The sequence below is a fragment of the Syngnathus floridae genome, unplaced genomic scaffold, assembly GCF_059516105.1.
Source record: "Syngnathus floridae isolate MCC-2025c unplaced genomic scaffold, RoL_Sflo_1.0 HiC_scaffold_212, whole genome shotgun sequence".
Lineage (NCBI taxonomy): Eukaryota > Metazoa > Chordata > Actinopteri > Syngnathiformes > Syngnathidae > Syngnathus > Syngnathus floridae.
Genome location: NW_028284203.1, coordinates 2,508 through 15,000, shown reverse-complemented (window position 1 = coordinate 15,000; position 12,493 = coordinate 2,508).

Sequence of the window (12,493 nt, the reverse complement as noted above, 5' to 3'; positions counted from 1 at the left end):
AGCCGACCTCGCCCGCGCGACGCCGCTTTGTCTGCCGAGCGCTCGTGCTGTGGCCAGATCAGACCCGTAGGACGCTGGCCGGAAGGCGCTGGGGCAGAGCGGATCGCCGCGCGGCGGGACGGTCACGGAACGGTATTGACGGGGAGACGAGCTCGGGGAGAGCGAACTCGGCAACGGGGGTGGCACATCGGTTGGGCTCGAGCAGGCGGCTTAGGAGCAACCGCGAGGGAACACGGCGGGGTCCGGGGGAAAGGGCGACGGCCGCCCGCGACTCGTCACGGTAACCCAGGCGGGAAGCTGCGCTCCGTCCGAGTCAGACTCGGTCGTCGCGGCCCGGCTGAGGCTCGCTTGGTCGAGGGGGCGCGGCGCTGTGCCGGCGACTTTGCCCGCGCGAGGCACGTACGCTGTGGTCCGAAGGAAGAAGCGCGCGTCCCGAGTCAGACTCGGGCGCCGCAACCCGACGGTATCTCGCTGCGGCCAGGATGCGGAGTTGAGTCGGCACTGGGGGGATCCGGGAAGGACGAAGGGGCGGCGGCCAACAGTCGCAGCTCGTCGCCGCTGTCACCCAGACGGGAAGCTGCGCCCCGGCCGAGTCAGACTCGGTCGGTGCGGCCCGCTGCGGCCAGCTGGAGAGTGAGCTACGTGCCTGTACCGTGCTCCCGACGAACCGTCCCGGGGGGCTGGTGACGTCGCGCGATCGGCGCTTGATGCTGCGACCGGGAGGGAAGCTGCGCCCCGTCCGAGTCAGACTCGGTCGTTGCGGCCCACCCGAGCCCGCACGCCTCACGCGGAGGGGTCATACGCCCCGGCGGCCACGATAGACGTCCTCCCGCTTCGCGGTGGTCGGGAGGGCTTAGCGGATAGGTGCAGATGCGGGGGCGGCTTCCCGAGATAGCCGTCCCTAGGTTAGGCGAGGGTTTGAGAAACATCTTTCGCGGTAGACCGGCGCGGCCGGCGGACGCCCACGTGGCGTGCCGCGAGTCGGATCGCGCGCTCGGCCTCCGTTGATGACCGCTAGGTGCGTGCGTGGAATCGGGGCGTCTCGGTCTCGCTGCCGTACGGCTCGCGCTAGGCCTGCGGGGGCGGCGTCGGAGCGCGCGCTCGCGCGGCGGCCGTAGCGCTAGAGGGCGACCCGCAAGTGGGGAGGAACCGTCCACCCAACGCCGGCGCTAGCCGGGGCCGGTGGGGGCCCTACCAAGGCGGGTCATGGTCGCATGTCGGTCGGTCCGGCCTCTGTTTACCGAGGCGGCCGGCACCTCCATCTGCCTTGGATGCCCCGAATCCGCAGACTTTCCTCCGGCCTCAGCTTAACGAGACGGCCGTTGCCTCCATCCTTGGATGTTAACATTCGCAGAGTTTCAGCTCCGGGCTAGGGCGGGTGAAGTCGTCTCGAACCACGTGCCTGAAGGCCGCCTCGCGCCGGATGCAGGCCCCGCTCTGTCGTGCGGTGTGACCGTCCAACGCGGGCATCGCTAGATTAGCCGTGGCCACGATCCTTCCACACCGCGAGCCTTTCGCCCTCGGCCGGTGGTCGCTCAAAGCGCGGGCCGCTGATCCCGCTCCATCTCTCCGGCCTGTGTTTAAGGAGGCGGCCGCTCCTCCTTCCTTGGATGGACCATTCGCATATTTTTCGCCCGGCCTGTGTTTAAGGAGGCGGCCGGTCCTCCTTCCTTGGATGGACCATTCGCATATTTTTCGCCCGGCCTGTGTTTAAGGAGGCGGCCGGTAACTCCCTTTCTTGGATGAGACCCAACATTCGCATATTTTTCGCCCGGCCTGTGTTTAAGGAGGCGGCCGGTCCTCCCATTCTGCCAGTGTTCCTTGGACTTTGAAAATTTCAAAGTCTTTCCGCTCCGGGCTAGGGCGGGTGAGGTCGTCTCGAACCACGTGCCTGAAGGCCGCCTCGCGCCAGATGCGGCCCCGCTCTGTCGTGCGGTGTGACCGTCCAACGCGGGCATCGCTAGATTAGCCGTGGCCACGATCCTTCCACACCGCGAGCCTTTCGCCCTCGGCCGGTGTCGGTCAACGTGTGGGTGGGGGGGAAGGACGGCTGCCGGGAGCAGACAGCCGTCCCCGGGTGGGGTGTACAGTCCTTCCACCGCGGCCGCCGGGAGCAGACGGCCGTCGAGCGATTCTGCCATTGTTCCTAGGACTTTGTACATTTTAAAGACCCTCCGCGCGGGCCGCTGATCCCGCTCGGTCGCTCCGGCCTGTGTTTAAGGAGGCGGCCGGTCCTCCCATTCTGCCAGTGTTCCTTGGACTTTGAATATTTCAAAGTCTTTTCGCTCCGGGCTAGGGCGGGTGAGGTCGTCTCGAACCACGTGCCTGAAGGCCGCCTCGCGCCGGATGCAGGCCCCGCTCTGTCGTGCGGTGTGACCGTCCAACGCGGGCATCGCTAGATTAGCCGTGGCCACGATCCTTCCACACCGCGAGCCTTTCGCCCTCGGCCGGTGTCGGTCAACGTGTGGGGTGGGGGGGAAGGACGGCTGCCGGGAGCAGACAGCCGTCCCCGGGTGGGGTGTACAGTCCCTTCACCGCGGCCGCCGGGAGCAGACGGCCGTCGAGCGATTCTGCCATTGTCCCTAGGACTTTGTACATTTCAAAGACCCTGCGCGCGGGCCGCTGATCCCGCTCGGTCGCTCCGGCCTGTGTTTAAGGAGGCGGCCGGTCCTCCCATTCTGCCAGTGTTCCTTGGACTTTGAAAAGTCTTTCCGCTCCGGGCTAGGGCGGGTGAGGTCGTCTCGAACCACGTGCCTGAAGGCCGCCTCGCGCCGGATGCAGGCCCCGCTCTGTCGTGCGGTGTGACCGTCCAACGCGGGCATCGCTAGATTAGCCGTGGCCACGATCCTTCCACACCGCGAGCCTTTCGCCCTCGGCTGATGTTCAACCAACGTGTGGGGAGGGGGTTATGGACGGCTGCCGGGAGCAGACAGCCGTCCCCGGGAGGGGAGACTTCACGGCGGCCGCCGGGAGCAGACGGCCGTCGAGAGATTCTGCCAGTGTTCCTTGGACTTTGACTATTTCAAAGTCTTTCCGCTCCGGGCTAGGGCGGGTGAGGTCGTCTCGAACCACGTGCCTGAAGGCCGCCTCGCGCCGGATGCAGGCCCCGCTCTGTCGTGCGGTGTGACCGTCCAACGCGGGCATCGCTAGATTAGCCGTGGCCACGATCCTTCCACACCGCGAGCCTTTCGCCCTCGGCCGGTGTTCGCTCAACGCGCGGGCCGCTGATCCCGCTCCATCTCTCCGGCCTGTGTTTAAGGAGGCGGCCGGTCCTCCCATTCTGCCAGTGTTCCTTGGACTTTGAAAATTTCAAAGTCTTTCCGCTCCGGGCTAGGGCGGGTGAGGTCGTCTCGAGCCACGTGCCTGAAGGCCGCCTCGCGCCGGATGCAGGCCCCGCTCTGTCGTGCGGTGTGACCGTCCAACGCGGGCATCGCTAGATTAGCCGTGGCCACGATCCTTCCACACCGCGAGCCTTTCGCCCTCGGCTGGTGTTCGTCCAACGTGTGGGGAGGGGGTTAAGGACGGCTGCCGGGAGCAGACAGCCGTCCCCGGGAGGGGAGACTTCACGGCGGCCGCCGGGAGCAGACGGCCGTCGAGAGATTCTGCCAGCGTTCCTTGTACTTTGAATATTTCACAGCCGTGCTCGCACTTAGGAAATTTTCGAGCGCTGTGGCACTTAGACATTTTTCGTCAAGCGTGGCACTTAGAAATTTTTCGTCAAGAGAGGCACTTAGACATTTTTCGTCAAGAGTGACACTTAGAAAATTTTTCACTCTCTTTGTGCCTTCCAGGGTGCTGTGCAACCCTGCGTGTTGTGTTCCCACCGAGCAAGGGGCGCTGCTGGCGGCCATGACCAAGCGCTCGGCACCGGGCCCTTTCATTTTGTGGGGTAAATTATGCGCCCCCCATGCTCGTTCTGACTATATTTTGCGAAAGGGGGGTAAATCGTTGATGAGTACGCTGACTAGGGGGACCAACCATCGTACTCTGGCGCACCTGAAGACCAAAGTTGGTACTGCACCCTACCCCTGGTACCCCAACCCCTGGTACCTAAAGAGGGAGAGGCCGAATTTTCGCTTTCGGCGGCCGACCGCGGGAACCAGCCGAGGCGGACACTTTTCGGCTCAAGAGCCGTTGGCACTTAGAAAAAATTCGCACAAGTTGGCAGGACTTCCGGGGCCAGAGGCCGAATTTTCGCTTTTGGTGGCCGTTATGGGGAACCAGCCGAGGCGGACACTTTACGGCTGTTGAGTCGTTGGCACTTAGAAAAAATTCGCACAAGTTGGCAGGACTTCCAGAGCAAGAGGCCGAATTTTCGCTTTTGGTGGCCGTTATGGGGAACCAGCCGAGGCGGACACTTTACGGCTGTTGAGTCGTTGGCACTTAGAAAAAATTCGCACAAGTTGGCAGGACTTCCAGGAGAAGAGGCCGAATTTTCGCTTTTGGTGGCCGACCTGGGGAACCAGCCGAGGCGGACACTTTTCGGCTCAAGAGCCGTTGGCACTTAGAAAATATTTGCCAAACTTGGCTTGACTTCCAGGAGAAGAGGCCGAATTTTCGCTTTTGGTGGCCGACCTGGGGAACCAGCCGAGGCGGACACTTTTCGGCTCAAGAGCCGTTGGCACTTAGAAAATATTTGCCAAACTTGGCTTGACTTCCAGGAGAAGAGGCCGAATTTTCACTTTTGGTGGCCAACCTGGGGAACCAGCCGAGGCGGACACTTTACGCTGGTTGAGTCGTTGGCACTTAGAAAATATTTGCCAAACTTGGCTTGACTTCCAGGAGAAGAGGCCGAATTTTCACTTTTGGTGGCCGACCTGGGGAACCAGCCGAGGCGGACACTTTAGGCTGGTTGAGTCGTTGGCACTTAGAAAATATTCGCCAAACTTGGCTTGACTTCCAGGAGAAGAGGCCGAATTTTCACTTTTGGTGGCCGACCTGGGGAACCAGCCGAGGCGGACACTTTAGGCTGGTTGAGTCGTTGGCACTTAGAAAATATTTGCCAAACTTGGCCAGACTTCCAGGAGAAGAGGCCGAATTTTCACTTTTGGTGGCCGACCTGGGGAACCAGCCGAGGCGGACACTTTAGGCTGGTTGAGTCGTTGGCACTTAGAAAAGATTTGCCAAACTTGGCCAGACTTCCAGGAGAAGAGGCCGAATTTTCACTTTTGGTGGCCGTTATGGGGAACCAGCCGAGGCGGACACTTTACGCTGGTTGAGTCGTTGGCACTTAGAAAATATTTGCCAAACTTGGCTTGACTTCCAGGAGAAGAGGCCGAATTTTCACTTTTGTGGGCCGTTATGGGGAACCAGCCGAGGCGGACACTTTACGCTGGTCGAGTCGATGGCACTTAGAAAATATTCGCCAAACTTGGCTTGACTTCCAGGAGAAGAGGCCGAATTTTCACTTGTGGTACCCGACCTGGGGAACCAGCCGAGGCGGACACTTTAGGCTGGTTGAGTCGTTGGCACTTAGAAAATATTCGCCAAACTTGGCTTGACTTCCAGGAGAAGAGGCCGAATTTTCACTTTTGGTGGCCGACCTGGGGAACCAGCCGAGGCGGACACTTTAGGCTGGTTGAGTCGTTGGCACTTAGAAAATATTTGCCAAACTTGGCCAGACTTCCAGGAGAAGAGGCCGAATTTTCACTTTTGGTGGCCGACCTGGGGAACCAGCCGAGGCGGACACTTTAGGCTGGTTGAGTCGTTGGCACTTAGAAAATATTTGCCAAACTTGGCTTGACTTCCAGGAGAAGAGGCCGAATTTTCACTTTTCATGGCCGTTATGGGGAACCAGCCGAGGCGGACACTTTTCGGCTCAAGAGCCGTTGGCACTTAGAAAATATTTGCCAAACTTGGCTTGACTTCCAGGAGAAGAGGCCGAATTTTCACTTTTGGTGGCCGTTATGGGGAACCAGCCGAGGCGGACACTTTACGCTGGTTGAGTCGTTGGCACTTAGAAAATATTCGCCAAACTTGGCCAGACTTCCAGGAGAAGAGGCCGAATTTTCACTTTTGGTGGCCGACCTGGGGAACCAGCCGAGGCGGACACTTTACGGCTGTTGAGTCGTTGGCACTTAGAAAATATTTGCCAAACTTGGCTTGACTTCCAGGAGAAGAGGCCGAATTTTCACTTTTGGTGGCCGTTATGGGGAACCAGCCGAGGCGGACACTTTACGCTGGTCGAGTCGTTGGCACTTAGAAAATATTTGCCAAACTTGGCCAGACTTCCAGGAGAAGAGGCCGAATTTTCACTTTTGGTGGCCGACCTGGGGAACCAGCCGAGGCGGACACTTTACGCTGGTTGAGTCGTTGGCACTTAGAAAATATTCGCCAAACTTGGCCAGACTTCCAGGAGAAGAGGCCGAATTTTCACTTGTTCTGGCCGTTGTGGGGAACCAGCCGAGGCGGACACTTTACGCTGGTTGAGTCGTTGGCACTTAGAAAATATTCGCCAAACTTGGCCAGACTTCCAGGAGAAGAGGCCGAATTTTCACTTGTTCTGGCCGTTATGGGGAACCAGACGAGGCGGACACATCACCCCGCAAGTGCCGTTGGCACTTTGAAAATATTCGCCAAACTTGGCCAGACTTCCAGGAGAAGAGGCCGAATTTTCACTTGTTCTGGCCGTTATGGGGAACCAGACGAGGCGGACACATCACCCCGCAAGTGCCGTTGGCACTTTGAAAATATTCGCCAAACTTGGCCAGACTTCCAGGAGAAGAGGCCGAATTTTCACTTGTTCTGGCCGTTATGGGGAACCAGACGAGGCGGACACATCACCCCGCAAGTGCCGTTGGCACTTTGAAAATATTCGCCAAACTTGGCCGGACTTCCAGGAGAAGAGGCCGAATTTTCACTTGTTCTGGCCGACCTGGGGAACCAGACGAGGCGGACACATCACCCCGCAAGTGCCGTTGGCACTTTGAAAATATTCGCCAAACTTGGCCGGACTTCCAGGAGAAGAGGCCGAATTTTCACTTGTTCTGGCCGACCTGGGGAACCAGACGAGGCGGACACATCACCCCGCAAGTGCCGTTGGCACTTTGAAAATATTCGCCAAACTTGGCCGGACTTCCAGGAGAAGAGGCCGAATTTTCACTTTTTCTGGCCGACCTGGGGAACCAGACGAGGCGGACACATCACCCCGCAAGTGCCGTTGGCACTTTGAAAATATTCGAAACTTCCATCAAACACACATCGGCTTTTTCGCCGTCGCTGTCCGGCCTGGGCACCATCGTGGCTCGGACAGTTCGTGTGCCAGCTTCCGTTGGCACTTAGAACATTTTTCAAAATAAAAATAAACAGTCCTGCACATACGTGCCGACTATATTTTGCGAAAGGGGAGTAAACCGATGAGTACACTAACTAGGGGGACCAACAGACCGTAGTGGTCTCCCCTGGTACCTAAATGCATACCCCTGGTACCTCAGCGACTACCCCTGGTACCTAAATGCGTACCCCTGGTACCTCAGAGAGGCCGAATTTTCACATTCCGTGGCCGAACTAGGGAACCGGACGAGGCGGACACTTTTCCGGGAGAGACCCGATGGCACTTGGAAAATATTCGCTCAAGTTGGCAGGACTTCCAGAGCAAGAGGCCGAATTTTCACATTATGTGGCCGAACTAGGGAACCGGACGAGTCGGACACTTTTCCGGGAGAGACCCGATGGCACTTAGAAAATTTTCGCTCAAGTTGGCAGGACTTCCAGAGCAAGAGGCCGAATTTTCACATTATGTGGCCGAACTAGGGAACCGGACGAGTCGGACACTTTTCCGGGAGAGACCCGATGGCACTTAGAAAATATTCGCTCAAGTTGGCAGGACTTCCAGAGCGAGAGGCCGAATTTTCGCTCGTTCGGGCCGACTCGGGGAACCAGCCGAGTCGGACACTTTTCCGGGCAAGACCCGATGGCACTTAGAAAATATTCGCTCAAGTTGGCAGGACTTCCAGAGCGAGAGGCCGAATTTTCACATTCCGTGGCCGACTCGGGGAACCAGCCGAGTCGGACACTTTTCCGGGCAAGACCCGATGGCACTTAGAAAATATTCGCTCAAGTTGGCAGGACTTCCAGAGCAAGAGGCCGAATTTTCGCTCGTTCGGGCCGACTCGGGGAACCAGACGAGTCGGACACTTTTCCGGGCAAGACCCGATGGCACTTAGAAAATATTCGCTCAAGTTGGCAGGACTTCCAGAGCAAGAGGCCGAATTTTCACATTATGTGGCCGAACTAGGGAACCAGCCGAGTCGGACACTTTTCCGGGCAAGACCCGATGGCACTTAGAAAATATTCGCTCAAGTTGGCAGGACTTCCAGAGCAAGAGGCCGAATTTTCGCTCGTTCGGGCCGACTCGGGGAACCAGCCGAGTCGGACACTTTTCCGGGCAAGACCCGATGGCACTTAGAAAATATTCGCTCAAGTTGGCAGGACTTCCAGAGCAAGAGGCCGAATTTTCACATTCCGTGGCCGACTCGGGGAACCAGCCGAGTCGGACACTTTTCCGGGCAAGACCCGATGGCACTTAGAAAATATTCGCTCAAGTTGGCAGGACTTCCAGAGCAAGAGGCCGAATTTTCGCTCGTTCGGGCCGACTCGGGGAACCAGACGAGTCGGACACTTTTCCGGGCAAGACCCGATGGCACTTAGAAAATATTCGCTCAAGTTGGCAGGACTTCCAGAGCAAGAGGCCGAATTTTCACATTATGTGGCCGAACTAGGGAACCAGCCGAGTCGGACACTTTTCCGGGCAAGACCCGATGGCACTTAGAAAATATTCGCTCAAGTTGGCAGGACTTCCAGAGCAAGAGGCCGAATTTTCGCTCGTTCGGGCCGACTCGGGGAACCAGCCGAGTCGGACACTTTTCCGGGCAAGACCCGATGGCACTTAGAAAATATTCGCTCAAGTTGGCAGGACTTCCAGAGCAAGAGGCCGAATTTTCACATTCCGTGGCCGACTCGGGGAACCAGCCGAGTCGGACACTTTTCCGGGCAAGACCCGATGGCACTTAGAAAATATTCGCTCAAGTTGGCAGGACTTCCAGAGCAAGAGGCCGAATTTTCGCTCGTTCGGGCCGACTCGGGGAACCAGCCGAGTCGGACACTTTTCCGGGCAAGACCCGATGGCACTTAGAAAATATTCGCTCAAGTTGGCAGGACTTCCAGAGCAAGAGGCCGAATTTTCGCTCGTTCGGGCCGACTCGGGGAACCAGCCGAGTCGGACACTTTTCCGGGCAAGACCCGATGGCACTTAGAAATATTCGCTCAAGTTGGCAGGACTTCCAGAGCAAGAGGCCGAATTTTCACATTATGTGGCCGAACTAGGGAACCAGCCGAGTCGGACACTTTTCCGGGCAAGACCCGATGGCACTTAGAAAATATTCGCTCAAATTGGCAGGACTTCCAGAGCAAGAGGCCGAATTTTCACTCGTTCGGGCCGACTCGGGGAACCAGCCGAGTCGGACACGTTACGGCCGAACACCCGTTGGCACTTAGAAAATATTCGCCAAAGTCGGCCGGACTTCCAGGCGAAGAGGCTGAATTTTCGCTCGTTCGGGCCGACTCGGGGAACCAGCCGAGTCGGACACATTACGGCCGAAAACCCGTTGGCACTTAGAAAATATTCGCCAAAGTCGGCCGGACTTCCAGGCGAAGAGCCTGAATTTTCACTTTTTCTGACCGACTCGGGGAACCAGCCGAGTCGGACACATTACGGTGTAACACCCGTTGGCACTTAGAAAATATTCGCCAAAGTTCGTTGGACCTCCAGGCGAAGAGGCCGAATTTTCGCTCGTTCGGGCCGACTCGGGGAACCAGCCGAGTCGGACACATTACGGCCGAACACCCGTTGGCACTTAGAAAATATTCGCCAAAGTTCGTCGGACTTCCAGGCGAAGAGGCCGAATTTTCGCTCGTTCGGGCCGACTCGGGGAACCAGCCGAGTCGGACACATTTCGGCGCAACACCCGTTGGCACTTAGAAAATATTCGCCCAAGTCGGCCGGACTTCCAGGCGAAGAGGCCGAATTTTCACTTTTTCTGGCCGACCGGAGGAACCAGCCGCGTCGGACACATTACGGTGTAACACCCGTTGGCACTTAGAAAATATTCGCCAAAGTTCGTCGGACCTCCAGAGCGAGAGGCCGAATTTTCACTTTTTTCTGGCCGGCCGGAGAACCAGCCGAGGCGGACACATCACGCCGCTTTTGCCGTTGGCATATTCGAAACTTCCAGAATGGGCTTTTTCGCCGTCGCTGTCCGGCCTGGGCACCATCGTGGCTCGGACACGTCGTGTGCCAGCGTCCGCTGGCACTTAGAAAATTTTTCAAAATAAAAATAAACAGTCCTGCACATACGTGCCCACTATATTTTGCGAAAGGGGAGTAAACCGTCGATGAGTACGCTGACTAGTGGGACCAACCATCGCGCTCTGGCGCACCTGAAGACCAAAGTTGGTACTGCACCCTACCCCTGGTACCCAAACGGGGTAGAGGCCGATTTTTCGCATTTGGCGGCCGACCTAGGGAACCAGAAGAGGCGGACACTTTTCCGAGCAAGTGCCGATGGCACTTCCAGAGCGAGAGGCCGAATAATCGTAATTTGTGGCCGACTTGGGAACCAGCGAAGGCGGATAGGAAGTCAAGCGCGTCCCGCCGGCTGGTCCGCGGGCCAATTGCGGTCCCGCGAGTTAGCGATCGCGGTCCGGAATTCTAGCCGACTTGGGAACCAGCGAAGGCGGATAGGAAGTGGATTGGGTCCCGCCGGCTGGTCCGCGGGCCAATTGCGGTCCCGCGAGTTAGCGATTGCGGTCCGGAATTCTAGCCGACTTGGGAACCAGCGAAGGCGGATAGGAAGTCAAGTGGGTCCCGCCGGCTGGTCCGCGGGCCAATTGCGGTCCCGCGAGTTAGCGATCGCGGTCCGGAATTCTAGCCGACTTGGGAACCAGCGAAGGCGGATAGGAAGTCAAGCGGGTCCCGCCGGCTGGTCCGCGGGCCAATTGCGGTCCCGCGAGTTAGCGATCGCGGTCCGGAATTCTAGCCGGCCGGGGACCACCGCGAGGCGGATGGGTCTTCACCGAGGTCCCGCCGGCTGGTCCGCGGGCCATTTAGGGTCCCGCGAGTTACCGATCGCGGTCCGGAATTCTACCCGGCCAGGGACCACCGCGAGGCGGATGGGTGGTCACCGAGGTACCGCCGGCTGGTCCGCGGGCCATTTAGGGTCCCGCGAGTTAGCGATCGCGGTCCGGAATTCTAGCCGGCCAGGGACCACCGCGAGGCGGATGGGTGGTCACCGAGGTCCCGCCGGCTGGTCCGCGGGCCATTTAGGGTCCCGAGAGTTAGCGATCGCGGTCCGGAATTCTAGCCGGCCGGGGACCACCGCGAGGCGGATGGGTCTTCACCGAGGTCCCGCCGGCTGGTCCGCGGGCCATTTAGGGTCCCGCGAGTTAGCGATCGCGGTCCGGAATTCTACCCGGCCAGGGACCACCGCGAGGCGGATGGGTCTTCACCGAGGTCCCGCCGGCTGGTCCGCGGGCCATTTAGGGTCCCGCGAGTTACCGATCGCGGTCCGGAATTCTAGCCGGCCGGGGACCACCGCGAGGCGGATGGGTCTTCACCGAGGTCCCGCCGGCTGGTCCGCGGGCCATTTAGGGTCCCGCGAGTTACCGATCGCGGTCCGGAATTCTAGCCGGCCGGGGACCACCGCGAGGCGGATGGGTCTTCACCGAGGTCCCGCCGGCTGGTCCGCGGGCCATTTAGGGTCCCGCGAGTTACCGATCGCGGTCCGGAATTCTACCCGGCCGGGGACCACCGCGAGGCGGATGGGTCTTCACCGAGGTCCCGCCGGCTGGTCCGCGGGCCATTTAGGGTCCCGCGAGTTACCGATCGCGGTCCGGAATTCTAGCCGGCCGGGGACCACCGCGAGGCGGATGGGTCTTCACCGAGGTCCCGCCGGCTGGTCCGCGGGCCATTTAGGGTCCCGCGAGTTACCGATCGCGGTCCGGAATTCTAGCCGGCCGGGAACCACCGCGAGGCGGATGGGTGCTCACCGAGGTCCCGCCGGCTGGTCCGCGGGCCATTTAGGGTCCCGCGAGGTACCGATCGCGGTCCGGAATTCTACCCGGCCGGGGACCACCGCGAGGCGGATGGGTGGTCACCGAGGTCCCGCCGGCTGGTCCGCGGGCCATTTAGGGTCCCGCGAGTTAGCGATCGCGGTCCGGAATTCTAGCCGGCCGGGAACCACCGCGAGGCGGATGGGTGCTCACCGAGGTCCCGCCGGCTGGTCCGCGGGCCATTTAGGGTCCCGCGAGGTACCGATCGCGGTCCGGAATTCTAGCCGGCCGGGGACCACCGCGAGGCGGATGGGTCTTCAATGAGGTCCCGCCGGCTGGTCCGCGGGCCATTTAGGGTCCCGCGAGTTAGCGATCGCGGTCCGGAATTCTAGCCGGCCGGGAACCACCGCGAGGCGGATGGGTGCTCACCGAGGTCCCGCCGGCT